The sequence below is a fragment of the Telopea speciosissima genome, chromosome 3 (genome assembly GCF_018873765.1).
Source record: "Telopea speciosissima isolate NSW1024214 ecotype Mountain lineage chromosome 3, Tspe_v1, whole genome shotgun sequence".
Lineage (NCBI taxonomy): Eukaryota > Viridiplantae > Streptophyta > Magnoliopsida > Proteales > Proteaceae > Telopea > Telopea speciosissima.
The window spans coordinates 65,568,640-65,589,312 of record NC_057918.1 but is presented as its reverse complement, the minus strand read 5'-3'; the positions used below and the strand labels follow the sequence as shown (position 1 = coordinate 65,589,312).

At 39.4% G+C, this 20,673-nt stretch overlaps 1 pseudogene; it reads right to left on the bottom strand.

Annotated features, from left to right (window-relative positions):
• Window positions 1-250: 250 nt before the first annotated feature.
• LOC122655546 lies at window positions 251-17,900 on the bottom strand (annotated as a pseudogene).
• Between the last annotated feature and the right edge of the window lie 2,773 nt (window positions 17,901-20,673).

The following is a 20,673-nucleotide window of genomic DNA, read 5'->3' as shown; positions in this document are numbered from 1 at the left end:
TATGTACTGCCGACTCTTCTAATAGAGTCGGCTAGGGTAGGGGTAGTTCTGTCCTATTGTAATATTTCCCTTTATTATAAATAGAGGGCTTGTTTGATCAATTAGATCACTCAAGCATTACAATTTTCTTCCATCTTCTCTTCTCTCTAAAGTTAGTGGTTACAGGTCCTAGGTTTTCTACAGATACTTCTGTTAAAGTGCCAATTTTACACCTAGTAGCCTTATAAAAGACAATGCGCAGAATGCTTGTTTCTTCTACCAATATCATTTCCATGAATTTATGTTTATTGCATTCCCTTTAACCTTAATCAATAGTCTTGTATAGTGACATCCAAAGAAAACAATGCCCACCCTGGTATGCGCCACAGAACCATATTCCTCTCTTCCCTTGGATTCCATCAAGCTCGAACAACGCTTTTGATGCAGCAACTGATGGGACAGGATGGCTTGTTGTCCATTTAAGCATGGTATGTTCTGGAGTATGTAGTGGATTGAGAGTCACAAGGAATGGTAAATTGGTTTTGCCAATATTCTGCAAGTTCATGGATTTGATGAAATAATTAGAGAACTTTAACTGCAGGGAAGAGTTTCAAGCTATCTTGATGTGATTAAAAACTGAAACCTGCATCCTTATTCTAGACTACACCTGTGTTTACCAGTTAGCAAGGAAATTATACAAAGACTATGATAGCAATATAATTACCCATATACCAAATCCTATATGTTTTAGGAAACAACTTCAGAACACCCATTAGAAGAGTATGTTGCATACCTGGAGCACATTGAGCCAATATGTTTAACATTCTTTGTTGTCTACGGTTCCAAGAAAATTACATGCACTCCATGCTGATGGGTTTTGCGGCATTAAGGTTTTATCATGATGAAGGACAATATCACTGCCAATAGAGAACATTATTCAAGGATTTTAAATTTAGACTTTAAAGAATTAAAGAACAATGCATTTATGAACTGAAAAACCAAAACATTACCACAAATCAGCACACTAATAACATAAATCCTATGACGTCTGCTCACTTGAAATAATTTTTTTTTTTGAGAAGGCACAGTTTGCATTCATCCTCAAAGAATTTCAAGGTCTAAACGATTGCAATAACTACTGTTGATGCAATAACTACCGTTGATAAGAAATGACAAGATAAAGCTCATGGTTATGATTTGCAGGGCATTTACCCCTTATAGATTTCTCACTTCTTCAGATGTCATGTCAGATACCCTAGCAGATATGGCTGTGTTCATATCTTGCATAAAAACTGCTCAATACATTTCTTTTTCCTGGCACACTATTACACCAGATTTTTTGTACAAGATTACATTTGGAGTTTTTAATATTCCAAGTTCATAAATGCATACTTAGTTTACTCAGAGGTTTTCAGTTTTTGGCATCTAGATTATTAGCTTGCATGCCTACTTGGAAGTTGTATATTGTTAGCAAGATAGAAATTAAGAGAATGGCTTGAGTGAATAATCTTCACACTCAGCCCCTTCATTTATAACATTCACTTATAAGGCAGAATTACAATGTTGACCCTGTATAGCCGACTATGCTTATAACAGGAAATAAATAAAAGAAAAAAACCCAAAATACCCTTATCGGGTTACATAACTCAACACTCCCCCTCAAGTTGGTGCATAGATATCACACATACCCAACTTGACTAGACTAGGATGAAATAATTTTCCACTTAACCCTTAAGTAAATACATCTGCAAGTTGATCATCAGATTTCACAAAAGGTATACAAATCTGCCCACTTTCTAACTTCTCCTTGATGAAGTGTCTGTCAATCTCCACATGCTTGGTACGATCATGTTGCACTGGATTGTGAGCAATGCCGATCGCTGCTTTGTTGTCACAGTACAACATCATTGGACGATGAACAGAACCACCAATATCCTGGAGTAAGCTCTGAAGCCACAATAGCTCACATATGCCCTGGGCCATGGCACGGAATTCTGCTTCAGTGCTGGATCTAGCCACCACATTTTGCTTTTTACTTCGCCATGTGACAAGGTTACCTCCTACAAAGGTACAATAGCCTGAAGTAGATTTCCTGTCAGGGTTACCACCCAAATCAGCATCTGTGTAAGCCTCAATACGAAGATGATCTAATGCATAGTTGTCATGGCGTCGCCATGGCGTCCTGGCGCTGGAGAGGGTTGCATGGCGACCTACGCCATGGCGACCCTCTTTGATTTCTTCTTCCTGTCTCTCTTTCCCTCTTTGATTTCTTCTTCCTGCCTTCGATTTCTTCTTCCCTCTTCGATTTCTTCTTTCCCTCTTCAATTTCTTTCGATTTCTTCTTTCCCTCTTCGATTTCTTCTTCCTGTCTTCTTTCCCTCTTCGATTTCTTTCGATTTCTTCTTTCCCTCTTCGATTTCTTCTTCGATTTCTGAATTTTCTTCTTAAAACTTGAGAAACAATAGAGAAAAAATAAAACATGGCTTGAGTATACATCTATTAACACATTAAAAATAGAGAAAATAAAAAATAAAACATGGTCGACATGGCGACATGTCGATAAATCGACGAGACACCCCTCCACCGACTTGGATCGCCGTGACGCCGTGACAACTATGATCTAATGTAGTCCTAGGTAAGTAGGAGACCTACTAGGAGCCAAACAACAGGATCAAATAACAAAAGGAGCTGCTGGTTCGAATGGACAGCACTAGAATTTAGGTCAATTCCTAGGGTTTGGGTTGGATATTGGGAAAGGGATTTATAGGGTATTAATGGGCAGGTCTAGGGGGTCAATATGGTATAAAAAGGTTAGGGTTTGGATGAGTTTTGAAATTCTGCAATTTAGGGCAGAATTGGATTTAGGGTTTTGGGTATGGGTTTTAATGGCTTGGAGGAATGGAGGGAATAGAGTGGGAGTTATGAGCTGGATTTTGGATCGAGTGTAGGGAGAGGTGTGGGGGATATAGGCTAGAAGTTTGGTTTGGAATTGAGTGTAGGGAGAGGGGTAAAACTATAATTTCAGACAATCGGCTGGGTGGATGGTGCTGAAATTTGAATCGAGTCTCTCTTAGGGTTTGAGGAAGACTTGATCAAATTTTTAGCAGGTTCTAATGGTTAGATTTGGCTGGGCAGAATTCTCACGAAAATCACCTTGTATGTGACCTTCTAGAAGGAAGAAGAATAGTTGCAAAATTTCTTACTTGTTGCAGGTCTTCAATGGCAGCAGCTTTGAAGAACTAGAAGAAGGACCTCCCGATCTACAAGATGCAAGGAGTCGATCGGAGTCCACCAATCCCTCACCTTGATATTACTCACAAGGCACACTCACGATGGAGCAAAGGCAGCAAGCATAAAGCTGAGTTTTTATTAATCAAATTCGTGTTCAATACATGGCCCCCTTAGAACCTTATATAAAAGACTCAAAATTAGACTTAGACACTAAAAAGGAATGGCCTAACCCAATCCTTAACCTATTAGCTAACTTAAACTGACTAGAAAACTGAAATAGACTCAAAATAGAGTCCTAATGACTTAAAAACAACTTAAACTACTTAAAATAAAAGAAGATTCCCTACTAGCCAATAGGATATAAGAACCTCTTAGCCAATAGGATCACTTCACTTAAATTAGACCAATTGAACCAATTGGATGCAACCAATTTAAACCGGTTCAATTAAAAACACAAAAATAAGACTAAGTATTGGGCTAATCCCGTATGCAACCTATATACCCCTAGTTTAGGCTCCTTAAAGTGGCCTATTACATAGAAAACCCTTGGGATCAAAGGCCCAACATATATGTAACCCAACCCTAGACTTATTCCCAATTAAACAAGCCCTATTTGATGATGAATCTGCATCATGATCAAGTGGAGATAGGAGAATCCCTTTCCCTGGAGCTAACTTCAAGTAGTGGAGAATACGAAGAACAGCAGTCATATGGGTGGAGTAGGGATCATACATGAACTGACTGACCAAGCTAACTGCAAATGCAATGTCTGGTCTAGTATGGGAGAGATAGATTAGTTTTCCCATCAACAGTTGATAGCGACCCTTATCAACAGGATCATCCTTTGCCTGTAGACGAGTAGTAGCCTCCAAAGGGGTGTCACATGGGTGACATCCTAACAAACTAGTCTCTGAGAGTAAGTCCAGAACATATTTCCTTTGGGAGAGAAATATGCCTTTGGCAAAACGGGCAACTTCAATCCCAAGGAAGTACTTGAGCTGTCCTAGATCTTTTATTTCAAATTCTCGTCCCAAGAAAGTCTTCAGGTGAGAAACTTCATCTGCATCATTGCCAGTCACCACTATGTCATCGACATTGACTATGAGAAGAGTGACCTTATCTTCATTTCGCTTGATGAACAAGGTGTGATCAGCATTTCTCTGTTTGTATCCTACAGAGATCATTGTTTTATGGAACCTACCAAACCAAGCCCGAGGAGATTGTTTCAGCCCATATAATGCCCTCTTCAGTTTGCAAACCTTCCCATGAGTCTTGTTACAAGAAAAACATGGAGGAACCTCCATATAAACTTCCTCCTCCAGCTCTCCATGAAGGAATGCATTTTTCACATCCAATTGCTATAAATCCCAGTCAAGATTGACAGCATATGACAGCAAAACCCGAACAGTGTTCAATTTTGCCACTGGGGCAAATGTCTCCTGATAATCAATCCCATAGGTCTGAGTAAAGCCCTTAGCCACCAGCCTGGCCTTATTACTGTCCACTGTTCCATCAGGCTTCTGTTTGACAACAAACACCCATTTGCAACCCACTGTTTTCTTGCCCGAAGGAAGAACTACCAGCTCCCACGTCTCATTTTTGGATAAGGTCGTCATCTCTTCCAACATGGCTGCTCTCCACTTTAGACCTGCCATTGCCTCCTGCCATTGCCTCCTGCCATTTTTTAGGAATAGAAATAGAGGAAAAAGAGAGGACACAAATGCATGATAGGAAGGAGACAAAGCATCATAGAAAACAAAATTGGTGATGGGATGTTGGGTGCAAGATCTAATGTGAAACCCGCAAAATTTAAACTTTTGAAACCTGTGTGATTTCAGGTTCTGGTTCAATATTGCCCATGCTAGCCTCTAAGTTATGAGCTGTCTCAATTAAGAAATTCGGACTAATCTCATGACTCGTCTATTAAGGCATTTCGAATAGCCAACTACCTTGGCCTTAAATGAGTCTGAGGTATCTAACGGAAGGCAACACATAAGCTTGGCATGTTAGATTGATAGTCTGCGGAACCTCACACTGTCTTTGGCCTATTGATGGGTAAGAATTCCCTCCTGTATGTATAATTATAGTATTTTTACTTAAATAGTATAATAAGGGGCAGAATGGTAATTTCATTTTGTGGGACCCACATCCCTAGTGTGGAATCCAACTTCCAGTAGATAACCCCAACTGGATTCCCGCTTGTGTCACATGATCACTCTTATGACTGGAATATACTTAATTAGGTATTTATTACTATATAAAATTAGTTTAAAGAAATAAATTTCACAAATTGTTTTTAGTCTAAGCTATACCAAACCAAGCCTTAGTTGGCCTTAGTTATATAAGAAAACACTTAGCTTTAGATTTCATTTCCTACCAAACAAAACCAAGGAAAACCGATTCTGCTCTAGAGAAGAAAAAGAAAAAGAAGAAGGGAGAAGGAGACCTAGAGCTTTGGAATTGCTTGAACTTGGAGCTGAAGCTTTGGGAAAGCTTGGATTGTGACTGCTAGCCTCTTCTCCATCTCAAACCTTGGTAGGCCTTCCAATCAAATTCTGATTTTGCCCAAAATCTCTTCCTCTTTAGTATTCTTGCTGAGTTCTTAGTTCATCTCAGCCCATACTCAAGAATTTAAGCAAATTGTTGTAATGATCTTCAACAACCATGCAAATGGGTTATTAATGACCCTAAACCCTAACCTAATTAGACCAATCTACCATTCTAGGGCAAACCCCAACCATTAAAACCCTAATCCTTTTAATCTTATACATATCTGCCCAATTAATTACAAAACTCAGAAATTCCTTTTAATCCTTTCTAGGGTTTCAATCCTTACATGGATGATACATGCAATTGGGTCATTTTAGACCCAAGACTATACCCTAGTATAGCCCTAAGCCAATTTGGGAAAATAGACTCCATGCATGGCAAGATCCATGAAATTGGAACTCAAAAATAGGCACTGTATGACCAACCGGATTCAGAGCCCGTGACCCCTACGGTCGACCGGATTCAGGACTGGTCTGAATCCGATCCACCCCTATTGTCTCTGCTTTGGTCCTAGTTGGTTTAGGCTTTAACCTAGGCTTAAATAGGGTCTAATACATGCTATTTACTACTATTTAGGACTGTAATTTCTTATTGGTGAGGTGTGTTTGGGAGTAAGATTCATCTACGGACTTTTACAAACATCCAACTCTAGGTAAGGGGATTTTGACTTAATTTCAGAGTGTTTATTGTATTAATTTCTATTTGTTATGGTTGCCATGTCATGCATCATATTAATAACACTGATCATGTATTTTTGTTAGCTTTAACTACTTTGCATTAGATGTGCATGATTTTAGGTTGCATTTCCATATTGCATTTTGCATTTATTACTTGACTCTTGGAATTTATTATGATGATGATGTTGTTGGACAAAATTGCTGTATTATTTATTATGATTCATATGTTATCATGATAGTATGCATATGGTTAGGATGGGCATAAACCCAGTGCTACGACCCTTACCAACAGGGGTTGAGGTGTTGGATAACCTGTGGTAGGTCCGAAGGGTAAATTCCGGAATGCCATTCACTATCTAATGTTAGCGTGTGTACTCCGCTGTGGGAACAAACAGTAGGGTAAGCCATTGGGGGTCTGCTGGGGTCCGATGTGTTCATTCCGGAACTGGCGGGTTTCCACCGTAGTAGAATGGTTTCGCTCGGGTGACCGACATCTGATTATGTGTTTCTGGGACCGAGGCTAGCATTCTATTACAGTAGCACTTATACCTCATGAGACTTAGTACTATTGTTAGAAGCATTCTTAGTTCTAGGTCATTCATCATGGATTATTTACATTTGCTTGTGTGTTTCCCTTACTGGGCTTAGTGGAGCTCACCCCTGTGGATATTCTTATTTTTCAGATAACTTGGTTACTTCTGGTGGTGGAGTTGCGGCACTGGAGTATGAAGTACACGATGCTTCGTGCGCACGAGATGACTGCGCATTCTCTTGATCTTGGCCTAACAGTCCAAGCTATCTCTCCACTCTTTTGTGCATATAAACATTTTTTGTATAGTTATAGTATAATTTCTTGTATAGTTTTACCTTGTGGTACTTTTGAGAACTGTATAGCTGTAATACAAGTTAATCCTTTATATAAATGAAATATCACTTAGACTTCTCTTATTAATGTTGTTACCTCTATTATTTAAATTGTTTCTGCTGCGTCTGATTATTGTATTTGTGAGATATGTTTGTAAATGGAGTACTGCACTTGCGATCCTTTGGATTGTTTGGATGTCTCTGACATCCAGTTACACTCGGCCCTTATTGACCGGGCCGGGGTGTGACATCTAATGCCTTTACGGGCAGCAATAGGTAAATCAAGAGAGAGATCCTTACCAGGTAATGCAGTGGAATTTGAATCTGGATCAAGTTCTGACGGTTGGAGAAGTGGACCAAGTGGTACAGTAGTGGTAGTCTCAACTTGCTCTTTATGCTGCCGAGTGTAGACTTGATCAACAGGAATTTGACTCACAGGTCTACGCTCCCCCTGAATAGGAAGCAAACTAGAGACTGAAGTTGGAGGCTCTAGAGATGAAGGCTCCCCCTAAATAGGAGCCGGTAGAAGAGCAGACACATCTTCAAGCACTAGATTATGCTCCCTTGAAGAGGTGGCTGAGAATAATATTCCAGGCACTCATGGAAGACAATGTCCATGGTAACAAATGTATGCCAAGAGGGTGGGTGATAACACTTGTATCCTTTCTGGGTGGCAGAATAGCTCAAAACACTCCGAGGATCAAGCTTGCCATGAAGATGATGGTTGCGAGCATAGCAACACAACCAAATATTTTTGGGGGGACCACAAAAGAAGAAGAACCCTGGAGAAGGTCAACAGAGGCACAACCATCAAAGACAGGGGTAGGCATACGGTTGATGAGGTAGGCAGCAGTGAGGATAGCATCACTCCAATATGGAGAAGGAACCTACCGTGCAAACATAATCACCCGAGCCACTTCCAAAAGGTGCTGATTTTTTCTTTCAGCCACTCTATTCTGAGTCAGGGTGTCTACACAGCTGGTCTGATGAAGGATGCCATTTTCAGCCAAGTAATTTTGGAACTGGCCTTCCATGTACTCCCTACAATTATCACTCCGCAGAAATTTTAAGGTGGCATTGAATTGGGTCTGAACCATACGATGAAATAGCTAAACACATCGAAAAACTTTACTCTTGTGCTGCATCATATACACCTAAGTGGTCTTCGTAAAGCAGTCAATAAAGGAAACAAACCATCTATGGCCAGAAATAAAAACATAACGTGTAGGGCCCCATACATCAGTATGAACTAAAGCAAACGGAGAAGAACTTCTTTTATTTAATGGAGAGTAAGTGGAACGAGTCTGTTTATCCAGAACAAAGGCTTCACATAAAAACTCATCCTTTTTACAATCTTTAGTCAACTGAGGAAACAAAACAGCTAAAGTTCGAAGAGGAGGGTGACCAAGCCGACAATGCCAGAGATGGAGATCCGAAGAAGTGGTTGAATGTAACTGATGACGCTGAGATGAAGTTGTTGGTGAACAAGTCTGACCCGTGTCAAGTATGTAGAGACCACCATGTACCTTACCACCCCCAATCGTGTACCCCTTCACCAAATCCTAGATAACACAATGAGAGGGAAAGAAGGTTATTTTGCAGTTCAAGTCTTTTGTTAGACTACTAATGGAAAGAAGAATGGTAGAAAATGAAGGAATATGTAAAACAAAATTCAATGTAAGGGTAGGAGAGCAGCGAATGGAGCACTTTCCATTAATAGGGGAAAGAGAACCATTAGCTACTCGAACACTGTCTTTGCCAGAGCAGGGAAAATACTGGTGAAACACATGGGAAGAACCAGCCATGTGGTCCGTGGCACAGGAGTCTATAATCCAAGGAACTGAGACAGCAGATGCACAATGACTATAAACTGGAGTACCTGAGGCAAAGTAAGAACCAAAAGAGGCAGCTGGTGCAAAAGTCGTGGTAGGCGCAGCGGAAGAGGCCTGTAGCATGCGACGGAAAGCCAGGAGTTCATCCTGAGTAAACCCAAGGTCAATAGATGGGGCAACAGCAGAAGACTCCGTAAGATTTGCCCTCAAAATCAGCAGGCTTCCCATGTAGCTTCTAGCATAGAGCCTTGGTGTGATAATTCTTGTTGCAGTGTTCACACTTGACAAGCTCCTTGGAGGCAGCATTACCACCATTAGTAATGGTAATGGGAGTGGGGTTGGAAGTAGTCTGTAGGGCAGATCTAGCAACAATAGGAGCATGTAACATCGCAGCCCGACGAGTCTCCTCTGTATGAACCATAGCAAATGACTGCTCTAGTATAGGAAAGGGAGTTTAGTTCAGCACTTGCATTCGAATAGGGCCATACTCCATATTCAGACTCGTCAAGAAGTCGTACAAACGGATATTGTCCACGTGTTTATGGTAGGCAACAATATCAGTAGGTGTAGAGGGCTGATAGTCAGAGTAATGATCCAATTGCTGCCACAAGCTTTTGAGGGCAGCATAGTACGCAGAGACAGACAACTCCTTCTGAGTGAGGCCATGGGCCTTCTTGCGGATCTCATACACCTGAGCAGCATTCCCAACACGTCCATAAGTCTCCTTGGCGGTACACCAGATCTGATGGGCTGTCTCTAAAAGTAAGAAATTGTCGAATAGATCTGATTGCATAGAGTAGAACAAATAAGACATCACCATAGCATCATGTGACATCCACTTCTCTTGCGGAGAACCAGTTTCAACCAGCATGGTGTTAGTACCAAGATTATGGCCAGTAAGGCCACGACCAGCAATGGTCAAGTAGGTAGTCCGACCACTTGAGGTAATTTGTCCCATTGAGCTTGATAGGAGCAGCAAGGGGAAGGAACTCTGTCCGAGACTGTCCATCAAGCCCAGAAGTTGCAGAAGAGGAGTTTGAACCTGTCATGATGATGCAAAGAAATGCTCCAACAAAAGGTACCAACACAAGAAAGTAATTGCTGAAAAAGGTAACAATAGGAACCCCAAGAAATCTCCAATGAAATAGGCTGAAAACTTGATCGAGTACTCTTCAATGATGGAAGAAGTCCTCAAAAATTCACACCAATCAGAGAAGGAAAACTATAAGAGGCAATTTATCAAACACCTGTTGAGCACCTTTGTATGCTGAAATTGATTAGTTGAAATGTGAGATGTTTTGAAAGGGTGAACAACCAATGGCTGAAACTGAGGTCGAGGGAAGCTTGTGAGGGTAGTAAATAGCTCCAAAAAAGGCAGCACCAATAGGCAGCCCAGCAGTCCAAACCTAGAAATCGGTTGGAGGTAGTTTTTGAACAAAAAACTGAAAAAGAAAGGTCGATTAGAGGTTAGGATCTGCAAAGAGGAGATGGGAAAGGTTGATAGTTGCTGGTTAGGGCTGCATAGGAAGCTCCAATCAAGAGAAGATCATCCCACAGCAGGTATCGAGGCTGAATCTTCAAAACCTGGAAAACTTCAAAACCGCAAAGAGAAGGGTAGCAACTATCGGGCATAAATATGGTTTATGTCATGAGGAAGATGAGGTGGTTTGAAGGGCTGCAACTAGATCGTAAGATCACCTCATTAGTGCTGGCCTAAGGTGAAGGGAAAGAACCAAGAAGAAGAGGAGAAAGAAGATCGAAGAAAGGAGGGAAGAAGGGAAAAACGATGGAGGGAAGGAGGTGGGTTTTTGGCCTTAGATCAGAATAGGGTTGTAGAATGTAGAGTCCTTTTCTGATACCATGTTAGCAAGACAGAAATTAAGAGAATGGCTTGAGTGAATAATCTTCACATTCAGCCCCTTCATTTATAACATTCACTTATAAGGCAGAATTACAATATTGACCCTGTATAGCCGACTATGCTTACAACAGGAAATAAACAAAGAAAAAACCCCAAAATACCCTTATCGGGTTACATAACTCAACATATATGATTGCTACTGAGAGTATGACCAGGTACCCCATCCAATTCGCTAATCCATATCAGCTGAGTCGCTGTATCGATTATCTAACGGTTCGAAAAGTCTGACTCTAGGTACCACAGCAGAACCCATGTGACATAGGTTTGAGGTTTCCATCATGTAAGATATTTGTTGATGTTAGATCAACTTATCATTGACTTGCTTTTTGACCTATCTAATGTGATATGTGTAACAGTGAAACAAGAGGTGAAATCAGAAAGGGAAATCTTTCATGACAGAAGACAAACATCAAACAGCCAATAGTCAGGGCTACTTTCCCCATAGAGTGGGAAGGTAGACAAGTAAAGATAATGAAAATTGGTCAGTCCAGCTGTCAAGGCTACAAAGAAACAAGGAAAATGAAAATTGTTGCCTTCCTTGCGCATCAGTCTTAAAATTTTTTCTCTTTTCTATTCATTTTTCACTAGAATTGCAGTCATTATTTTCTTATTTGTCTCATCAAAACTTTCGATCCCTACATAGTTTTACATGGCATATAGCCACAAAAATAAGGGTATACTATAAGACCTAGTCCCATGTGCGAACTGAAATCATAGATAATGCTGAAAGAACAAGGTGTATGATCCAAAGATTCATAATTTTTATTTGACTAAGTTTTATTATACTATTTTCATTAGTATCTCCATGAAAAAAGACCTTGACAACTTCACAACTTAACCTCAAAGCTACAAAAAGCATAGGTCAGGAAGAAGGCACCTGTAAACATATTGGAAAGCACCAAGCACTCTAATTTCCTCATGTGTTGCTTGTTCACCCAACAAACTTAAAGCATCTGGCACATGTGCAGCAACAATACACCCATCATATGTCTCTTGTAAGCCATCTACACCCAACACAGTACAACCTGCCAATTTAGCAGCAAAGTTTTCATGGTTATGATTGATGGAATTATGGCATAACAAAAAATTCAAATGTATTAAGAATATCCTTCCTTCTGATGCTGCAGTAGTACTACCAACATCAAGATTTAGAATTTTTGAAACATTCTCTTACCCTCAGAAGTTCATTTCTGATAAATCTTCAAGTACACAATTGTATTATCACCCTGAGCCAACATCTAATACCGTCAATTTCAGATAAGATACACTTATCATTTTAGCTTTAAAGTCATGCACTGGAGTAGCTCAATTCATGCACGCTAAAGGATACCTTCTAGAAGAAATCATACTTTCCATTTTTTAAGAAGAAAGAAAGTAGGAAAAGTTTGTCCATTGGGTTCATGCTATCCTGTTTAAAGAACCCATCCAACTCCTGCCACCCTCTCCCAAAAAACCTAAATTAATTGCAAATTGAAGCCTTAAGCAGCTCTGCATTCAGCTTTACACATAAATTAGCAAAAATAAAACATGATATGGGCTTTCAAATAGTCTGCATACATTTGACCCTCCCCAGACCCTGCTAAACGCGAGAGCCTTGTGCACTGGGTACGACCTTTTACAACCTTTATGTGCTTTCAAATAGTCTTATAGCTTTAATTCTTTTGTGGAGAAACATGCTTCAAAAATGGTGTCTCAACAATTAAGGAGCCTGCAATATTGAAGATGGCACAGTTATCCTCGCATACCAAATGTCTCCATAATTTCAAGATGTACAAATGCAATAACCACCTCAATAATTTCAAAATCAAAGGAAAGATTAACATCCACTATAAGGGTGAGGTTTCTCCCTGTTGATCTTGAACACTGTGAAAGAGACATTATAAAGAAAGAAGCAGATTTCCATGCAAAACTCTGAGATAAGTTCCTATACGATAAACACTAGATGAATAAAATGAGATTTCATGAAATAATGTTTCTTGAAAGTACATCAAATAGTCTGCCAAGGAAGAACTTACTTACCCCCATCATAAGTTGAAACAGAAAGCACTGCATATCCAGTTCTAATTTGACAACCTCTTCTCTCCAACTCGTCTTTAACCTGTTAATTTGTTCCCCACATTGATTACAACCAGTGTTTTAGTTGTCTAAAAGAAACAGATATAGTGGTTAAAAAATTAGAAAATAATAAAACATTCAGTAAGCTAAATGATTTAGTGTACTTAGAATGCAAAAGAATATAAAAATACAACCTTATTGACAAAAGTATGTGACTGTAATTTGACAGTTAGCCATTGTGGATGCCCAAAGAGCTGCAGCATAAACCAAAATAAATTAATCCTACATTTCAAAACGTTTGGCGGGAAAACCTCTGGTGATGTTTGAAAAAAGTTTTGAGCATTAAAGAAAAACTACAAGACGCAAGAACACTAGAAACCTGAGATAAACTTAAGGAATTTTCCTGAGGAAGATGAGGATTCCGGAAGAATGAAAGAACAGAGAAAGCTGAAAAGCTCATCACTCCTTCTGAAGGGCAGGACCAAATTAAAGCACATATTGGCACCTGCAGAATTTGACAACTGTGCCTAAATACACAATGGGTGACAAAAGAAAATTCGCTTTTGGAAGTACAAATTTAGAAATAAGCCACAAGACGCAAGAGGTCAAAAGGCATCAGAGATCTCACAAGATAAGCCTTCTGAAATAAATCAGAGTAACCACGTGATTTGATGAAATGCCCCAAGGTTTCATTGTGATCAATGTCAGGGTTGTTCTCAAGCTCTTTGAGGTACCTGCACATCAGAATATTCTATCTAACTTTAGTCAAAGAGGTGGTAACATAGGAAAGATATGCAATTCATCTTCAATAACACTAAAAAATTGGGAATATCATTAAGCATGAAGTCATCAGCCAGAAAAAGAATACTAGCCTATTATATCCAATTAGATGGAATTTATTGCAGAATTTCTGATAAACTTCAGATGTTCTTATTGATGGAAGATCATGTTTTACTTTAATTATCATGCAACTAAATCTCTAATTGTAGAAATGTAAGTTTACCATGTGAAAGTGACTTGAAATTTGTTGTTTCTCGTCTTGCAGTCTCCTCAATTGAGATTTTAGTATTAAAAGACAATGTACTGAACACTGAATAAGTTTAAACTACTCATCGTTTCTGTAGCAATTGACACCCTGCAAAAAAAAATCTGGTACCCATCCCCTAATTCACCATGGCTTTGACATTTTCTCAGGCAGGACATTCACTCAGACCATATATGAATTATAGGAGTGGTGTTTTGTCAGTTTCAGTTTTTTATGAATCAAGAGGATTATTCCTGAATGCTAAGAATTATAGTAGATGTTGGGTTGTAAATTGTAATCCCTCAACGATTACTACAACGACAACAAACTCAGCCTTATCCCAAGTTAATGGGGTTGGCTACATGGATCCAAACAAAACACAGTAAGAAAAACTGAGTTCGAACCAAAAAAGGGAAAGAAAAGATTGGAAAGGAGGGATTGGAAAAGAGAAGAGAAATGAAAATTTGAAAATGACAAATGAAAGATGAAAGATAGTAATCCTCAAGAATTGAACCATAAAAATGATATAAAATGAAGTTAGGAATACATTAACAGATCAGGTTATTTCTAGTCATGACTACCTAAAAAATTCACTCGGATTCACACTTTGCCATATAAATGCTATGAACTACGAAACATAATTTTCTCTTGCTCTTCTTCTTCTTTATTCAATTTTACCTCAAGAACTAGTACCCACTACAGAATTTCTTTAGAATAGAAAAAAAAAATGAAAATATTCTCTAGTTCAACATATAAGAAATACCTAACAGCTTGCCAAGGGCTTTTCTGACAGAAAAATGTTTACAATTCTTGCACAATGTCATCCATGAAATATCAGATTCTACATTTGCTCAAATCCTCCGAATCTATAACTCTCATTCACCAAAACTGATCACAGCAGGATCTTACAATCATTTTGCTTAACTGGAACCATCTTATTCCCAAAAATGATCCCCAGACTCGAAAGGGAATAAGAAACTCCACCGGTTGATGTCAAGAGCTCAACTGCTTCATGATGTTTTTAATAAACCCTTTCTCTTCTTTCCCCTCACACTATTTGATGCATCCCATATTCTCCTCTCTGCATACATGTTTGCAAGAATAACGTAATTTCCTGGGTTCGAGCCTCAATCTCAAACAGTCTCTGTACAAAAACCTCTGCCAACCCAAGGAGATGCAGTTTGCTTGAACTTGGCTCCAATCATTATAGAAAACAAGGAGAGGGCACCCCCATAGCATACAAGGCATAGCTAGTTATAAAACGAGAAGAAGTGGCGTGGGAGATACCACCCACACTAGCAGCGTGAAAAACATTTTCTCATATTATTTTGAAGGGAAAAAAGATCTTTGTCGGGAGTGTGGCCTACACTAGCACTCTCATGAGTCTATCTCTCTCTTCATCATAAGAAAAGACACATTTGCCCCTTATTTTGAGGAGGAGAGAGATAAACATGTGGGAGCACTAGCATAGGCCACACTCCCGAACAGAAAACTGCTTCTGTATTTTGAATGAGAAAAAAGGCATTATCATATTGTGTTGCATATGTTAGCATCTCCTTGGATCTATCACTCTCCTCTCTCCTCGCTCCTCTCTCCTCTCTCCTATGAGAGGAGCCAATCTCATTTTAAATCTAATTTCTGATTATTATATGGGCAAGAGATCAACAAGTTGTGCGTGAGACATGCATATCCCCATGTCAACCCAATAAAGAGTATGAGAGGGATTGCCAAAGTTTGTATATAAGAGACCCCAAATGTCAAGAGAAGAAAATTTGGGACGGGCATGATACCAAAAGCGTACCCATCATTTTCCCTTTTAAAATATAAATTGCAACCAAATTCTTGAAAAAACAATCTATAAAGTGTAAGGAAAAAAACTCTGTGGTGGAACGTGTGCATTGCACCTAAACACAGAGGGAAATGAAATGACCATCCCAACCCTAATGAAAGGTGGAAATGGCACTTGAATTGATGTTTCCGCACATGCTCCCATTGGGCCTATATGTATGTAGGAGCCACGCTCCCTCATAGGAAATACTTCCCCAAAGTGTAATTATTAAATGAAAAAATGGTATGCACACTCTCTTAAACTCACTCACTCACTCATCATGTGAACCCTACATACAAACCATAATGCATTCACTCCCATGTATCTATTGGCTTGGTATGTAAAATGTCAATGGGTACTAGTATTTTCTTGATTCCTTGTTATACTAGGCATATACTGTAAGACAAATCAGGTATACAGAAATAGAGAAATACCTGTTATCGCACAACAGTTGCAGAGTGAAACGGACCAGAAAGGAAGAAGCACGGACGACCGAGTTGATTCGTATCTGAAAGATACTTTCCTTAAGGATTTAGATGCCCCCTCTTCTACAACGGGGTTGACCTCGCACCTTACTCTCCAAGATAAATACAACTCCTAAACATATAGGTTGCAGAACCTAATATGAGTACCAAGGATACCAAATGGCTATACAACCCTCTTATTACTTAAACGAAAATACAGTAAGTATCTGTCTCTGGAACGGACTGTTGCAGAGACAATACATTTCTGTTGTACCTACAAAGGCAAGCATGTCTTGGTGAATATATAGAGTTGGAATACCCTTTCATGAAGGGATATATCCATACAGATACAGAGGATGTACGTATCTCCTTCACGTACAGGGAGGGGGTGTATCTATCCGTATACGTGTACAAATAGGTGTGTATGGTTCATCTGTATAGTGAACCATGGGTGAACCAAACCGAGTTTTAATATGAAAACTAGAACTCTAAGTGTAAAACTTATCCTATATAAAAAATAAGGTTTTGCCACACCCACACCCCGATCCGGTCTGGCTCGGCTCGGCTCAGTTCCGCGTGCGTATATGCACGTTTTTCAAAAACACCCTAAGGACCCGCCATACACTAGAGGGTAGGGTTACTACCCCTCCACAGGGCTCACACCTTAAGGTTAAGATACCCCTCAAGTAACTCTCCCACAACCAATGTGGGACTATTCTTGAGCTCAATTCTAGTCTCTTGCACACAAAAGATTATAACCAATTTCAAACAAAATAGAGGAGGGAACAGAAGAGGAGGGAATGAAACAAAACACAATTTTGAAACTTTGACACACTTGAAAAAGTACTTTTTGAAACAAGTGCTTTGACTCAAAAAATACTTCTATAAAATAATAATACAACATTCCTCCCTTTTATCAAATATGGTAAGACTTATACGGGAGGGGGATAGATGTCAGGTTGTGTGGCCCCCACATAAACACAAGGGCCAATGAGAATACAGAGACGTTCAATAAAGTTGGAATTTTTCATTTCCCAATACGTGGAGTAGTCATTTCACCCTTCTTGTGTCTGAACCCAAACCCCAAGCAGCTTGACAACCTTTTTTTTTTTTTATATTTTGAATTTTAAATAGTATTACACAATCATGATTACAGGTCGTCGGGTACATTTAACAGGTTTAAAAAACGAGACGAAAAGATAACATGATATTTCGTTGCAGAATGCATAGAGTAGGGGAAAGAAAAGAAAGACTTACTTGAGAATATCAACCTTAAACTTCATTATTTCCCGAAGCATCTGCTAGAAGTAAGGATTGAAAACATTAGCTTTCTGGGCAAACAAGCTGGATAACCCATTACGGCTTCCCCATTCATATCCCCTCTACCCCTTGTCTGGTAGGCTCACTGTGAATGACATATCCGAAACCTCCATCTCCACTCCAAGACTCTCCAAGAACTCCATCATATTTGAACACGTTACCTATCATAAAAATTCATACAATTCTTTCATTTCAGTATACCCAATTAAAAAAGTACTGCAATTAATTGATTAACCTTTTGGGATTGACGTGTGGTTTGTGTGATTATCAAAAAAAACGTATTGCTCTTTTTTTTTTTCTTATGTTAAAATGGGGATCTTTCGGGTTGGGTTGGGGTGGGGTGGAGTGAGAACAAGAGATTTGAACCGAGACTTCTTGGTGCCTAAGTGCACTATCCCATTCCAACTGGGCTGGCAGCTGTCCTCAAAATACTGTTCTCTTTTTGCTAGTCATTCTCGTCGTTAGATAGGCCATGTGATAATTGGGTAGCTTTTTTTTAATGGTATGGTCCAACCTAAGGGTGTCAAAAATCAGTCCAAATTTGTGGGACTGACCAAAAGAATGAACTGAACCAAATCAGACCGCATGCCTAGCATTCAGTTTTAGGTTTTAGGAACCATCATAAAATCAAAATTGACTGGGTTGGACGAAATTTTGCTGCTGAACTTGTAGCACAACATAACAACGCTGGCAGCCAAAGAAATGGGATCTTAAAGGGTATTTTAGAAAATACCAAAACCTAAGAGGGTATTTATGAACCGGGGAAGTGAATTATTCCATTTCCTTGGCTGCTAGCCTTATAGCAGCAAAATTTTTTCCAACTACTGGCCATTAGGACCAACAAAAATTGGGAAATGAATAATGAAGAATCGAAGAAAAAAACCTGATAAAATCGATTTCTTACATTATTTTCATTGTCATATTTGAAGACCGAAACCGAACCATTAACAAATCGATAGCAGACCTCTAGGAACCTGTTAAGAAAATTGATAAGGACCTGAAACAATACTGTAATGGTTCGGCCTCGGTTTTTGCTCAGTACATGCATAAAACCAAATTAAACCGATCAAATCAGATCAAACCGATAATTTGACACCCCAAGTCCAACCTATATGGTATTTTTTTTTTCTTCTTGCATTATCAAAGTTCATCAAAAGAAGTGATTTCTCTCGCAATTTTAAAAGAACTTTTCCAACTATGTGTTGGATTAAACTGGAAATTAACTCATTGTTTTATTTATTTTTTGGTAAACAAATTAACTCATTGTTAGATAATAATAATAAAGGGTGCTCTTCTCTGTGCCACAGCGCAGGCTGGGCCCAAGCACATAGAGGTGGGCGCAATGACCACCCTGCCCCCTTGAGTGGCAGGCCCATGTGCCTGGGCGTAGCTGACGCTACGGCACAGAGTACATTCTCCCTAATAATAATGTGGACAACAACTCAACAAATTTTGAGCTTACTAGAGATCAAGTTTTGGTACCAAGGCCATGACACTACCACTACCATGTGGCAAAAAGGTCTGTAATTGAAAGTAATTCCACGAGTCCAATTCCTCTGCACATACGTGCATGTGAGAGGTAACCGTCTGTCCCATTTTTGCCATTTACAAGAAGAGGAGGGGTATTAATGGAAACAAAAAAGACAAGTGGTTACTTCTCACATGTACGTTCACCTACATATAGGCGCAGATGATCCATTCTCTAGGAATCCATCACTTGAATCCGATTAAGGGGACCAATTGTTACAAACATCAACCCTCTCCTTGCTCGGACCCATTAAAATGACGAGCCTCAATTCTCAACCGTTCGATGTGTAGACTCCTAAACAAAGATGTGCAATAGCTTCGTGGACAGTGTTGTGTGTATCCGCCATTCCACGGTCCTAAAAGTCGGTTAACCTTTTGGGATTGGTGTGTGGTTTGTGTGATTACACTTACATAAAAAATAAAAAAAAAAGTTTTGTGGACCAGTTTTTTTGGCTAAGGATTAGCCTCGTTTTAACCCGACCCATTCGACATTTTGGTGGTATGGGCCTAGGCTTAACACTGCCCGTTGATCCTGATTCCTGATTGTAATTTTTTTTGGGAGAATGTTTTATGTGCAGGGGGTGCAGGCTGCGCCCAGACACATGGGAGTGGGCAAAATGACCATCCTACCCCTCTGAATGACAAGCCCATGTGTGGGCACAGGCTGCGCTGTGGTACAGAGAACATCAACCCATTATTTTTTAGAATCATCTAGCCTTATCAATTGAATCAAATTATTCCATCCTCATCATTGAGTTCCTTTTTCTGTGCGGGAGCTCACAGGTGACGAGTCGAGAATCGTCTGGAATGCAAATTCTAGGGATAATCCCTCCAAGCGATTTTCTGTTTTTTGGTAAACCCTCCATGAAAGTGCAAAGAATTAAAGGGTGCTTTGTTGATTTAACATCAAAACATTGAAAAGACCAAAACACCTTTACAATGCTTTTTTTTTTTTTTTTTGGGGTAAAACTTTTCCCATTAGTTTGAAATTGACATCCATAGCTATTATCCCTAAAATTTGAATTCTAATAGGATTTGGTTGATAATTTTGGAATTGTGTCCATCAATTCCATATATATATGGAATATATAAATTAATTTGTATGATTTAATAACAAGTCTTGATAATCCTTAGGATTTTAACCTAAAACTGTTTACGATAAGGATGTAACTAAACAGTAAACACCCCGGGGGTAGATGTACAAATAGAGATTCGAGGGTAGAAGTGTGAGTGTATATACGATGTGACATTAAACCGGATCATACAAGAATTTCACATGCATATTATTGTCAGTTGAATTAGAATGAAATTCGCATCAGTAGTATACGATCGATCCCTTGTCCTGATGGGTCCTTATCAGTGCAATTACAAATTTTGGCACCAACAATTGATGTCTCCTCG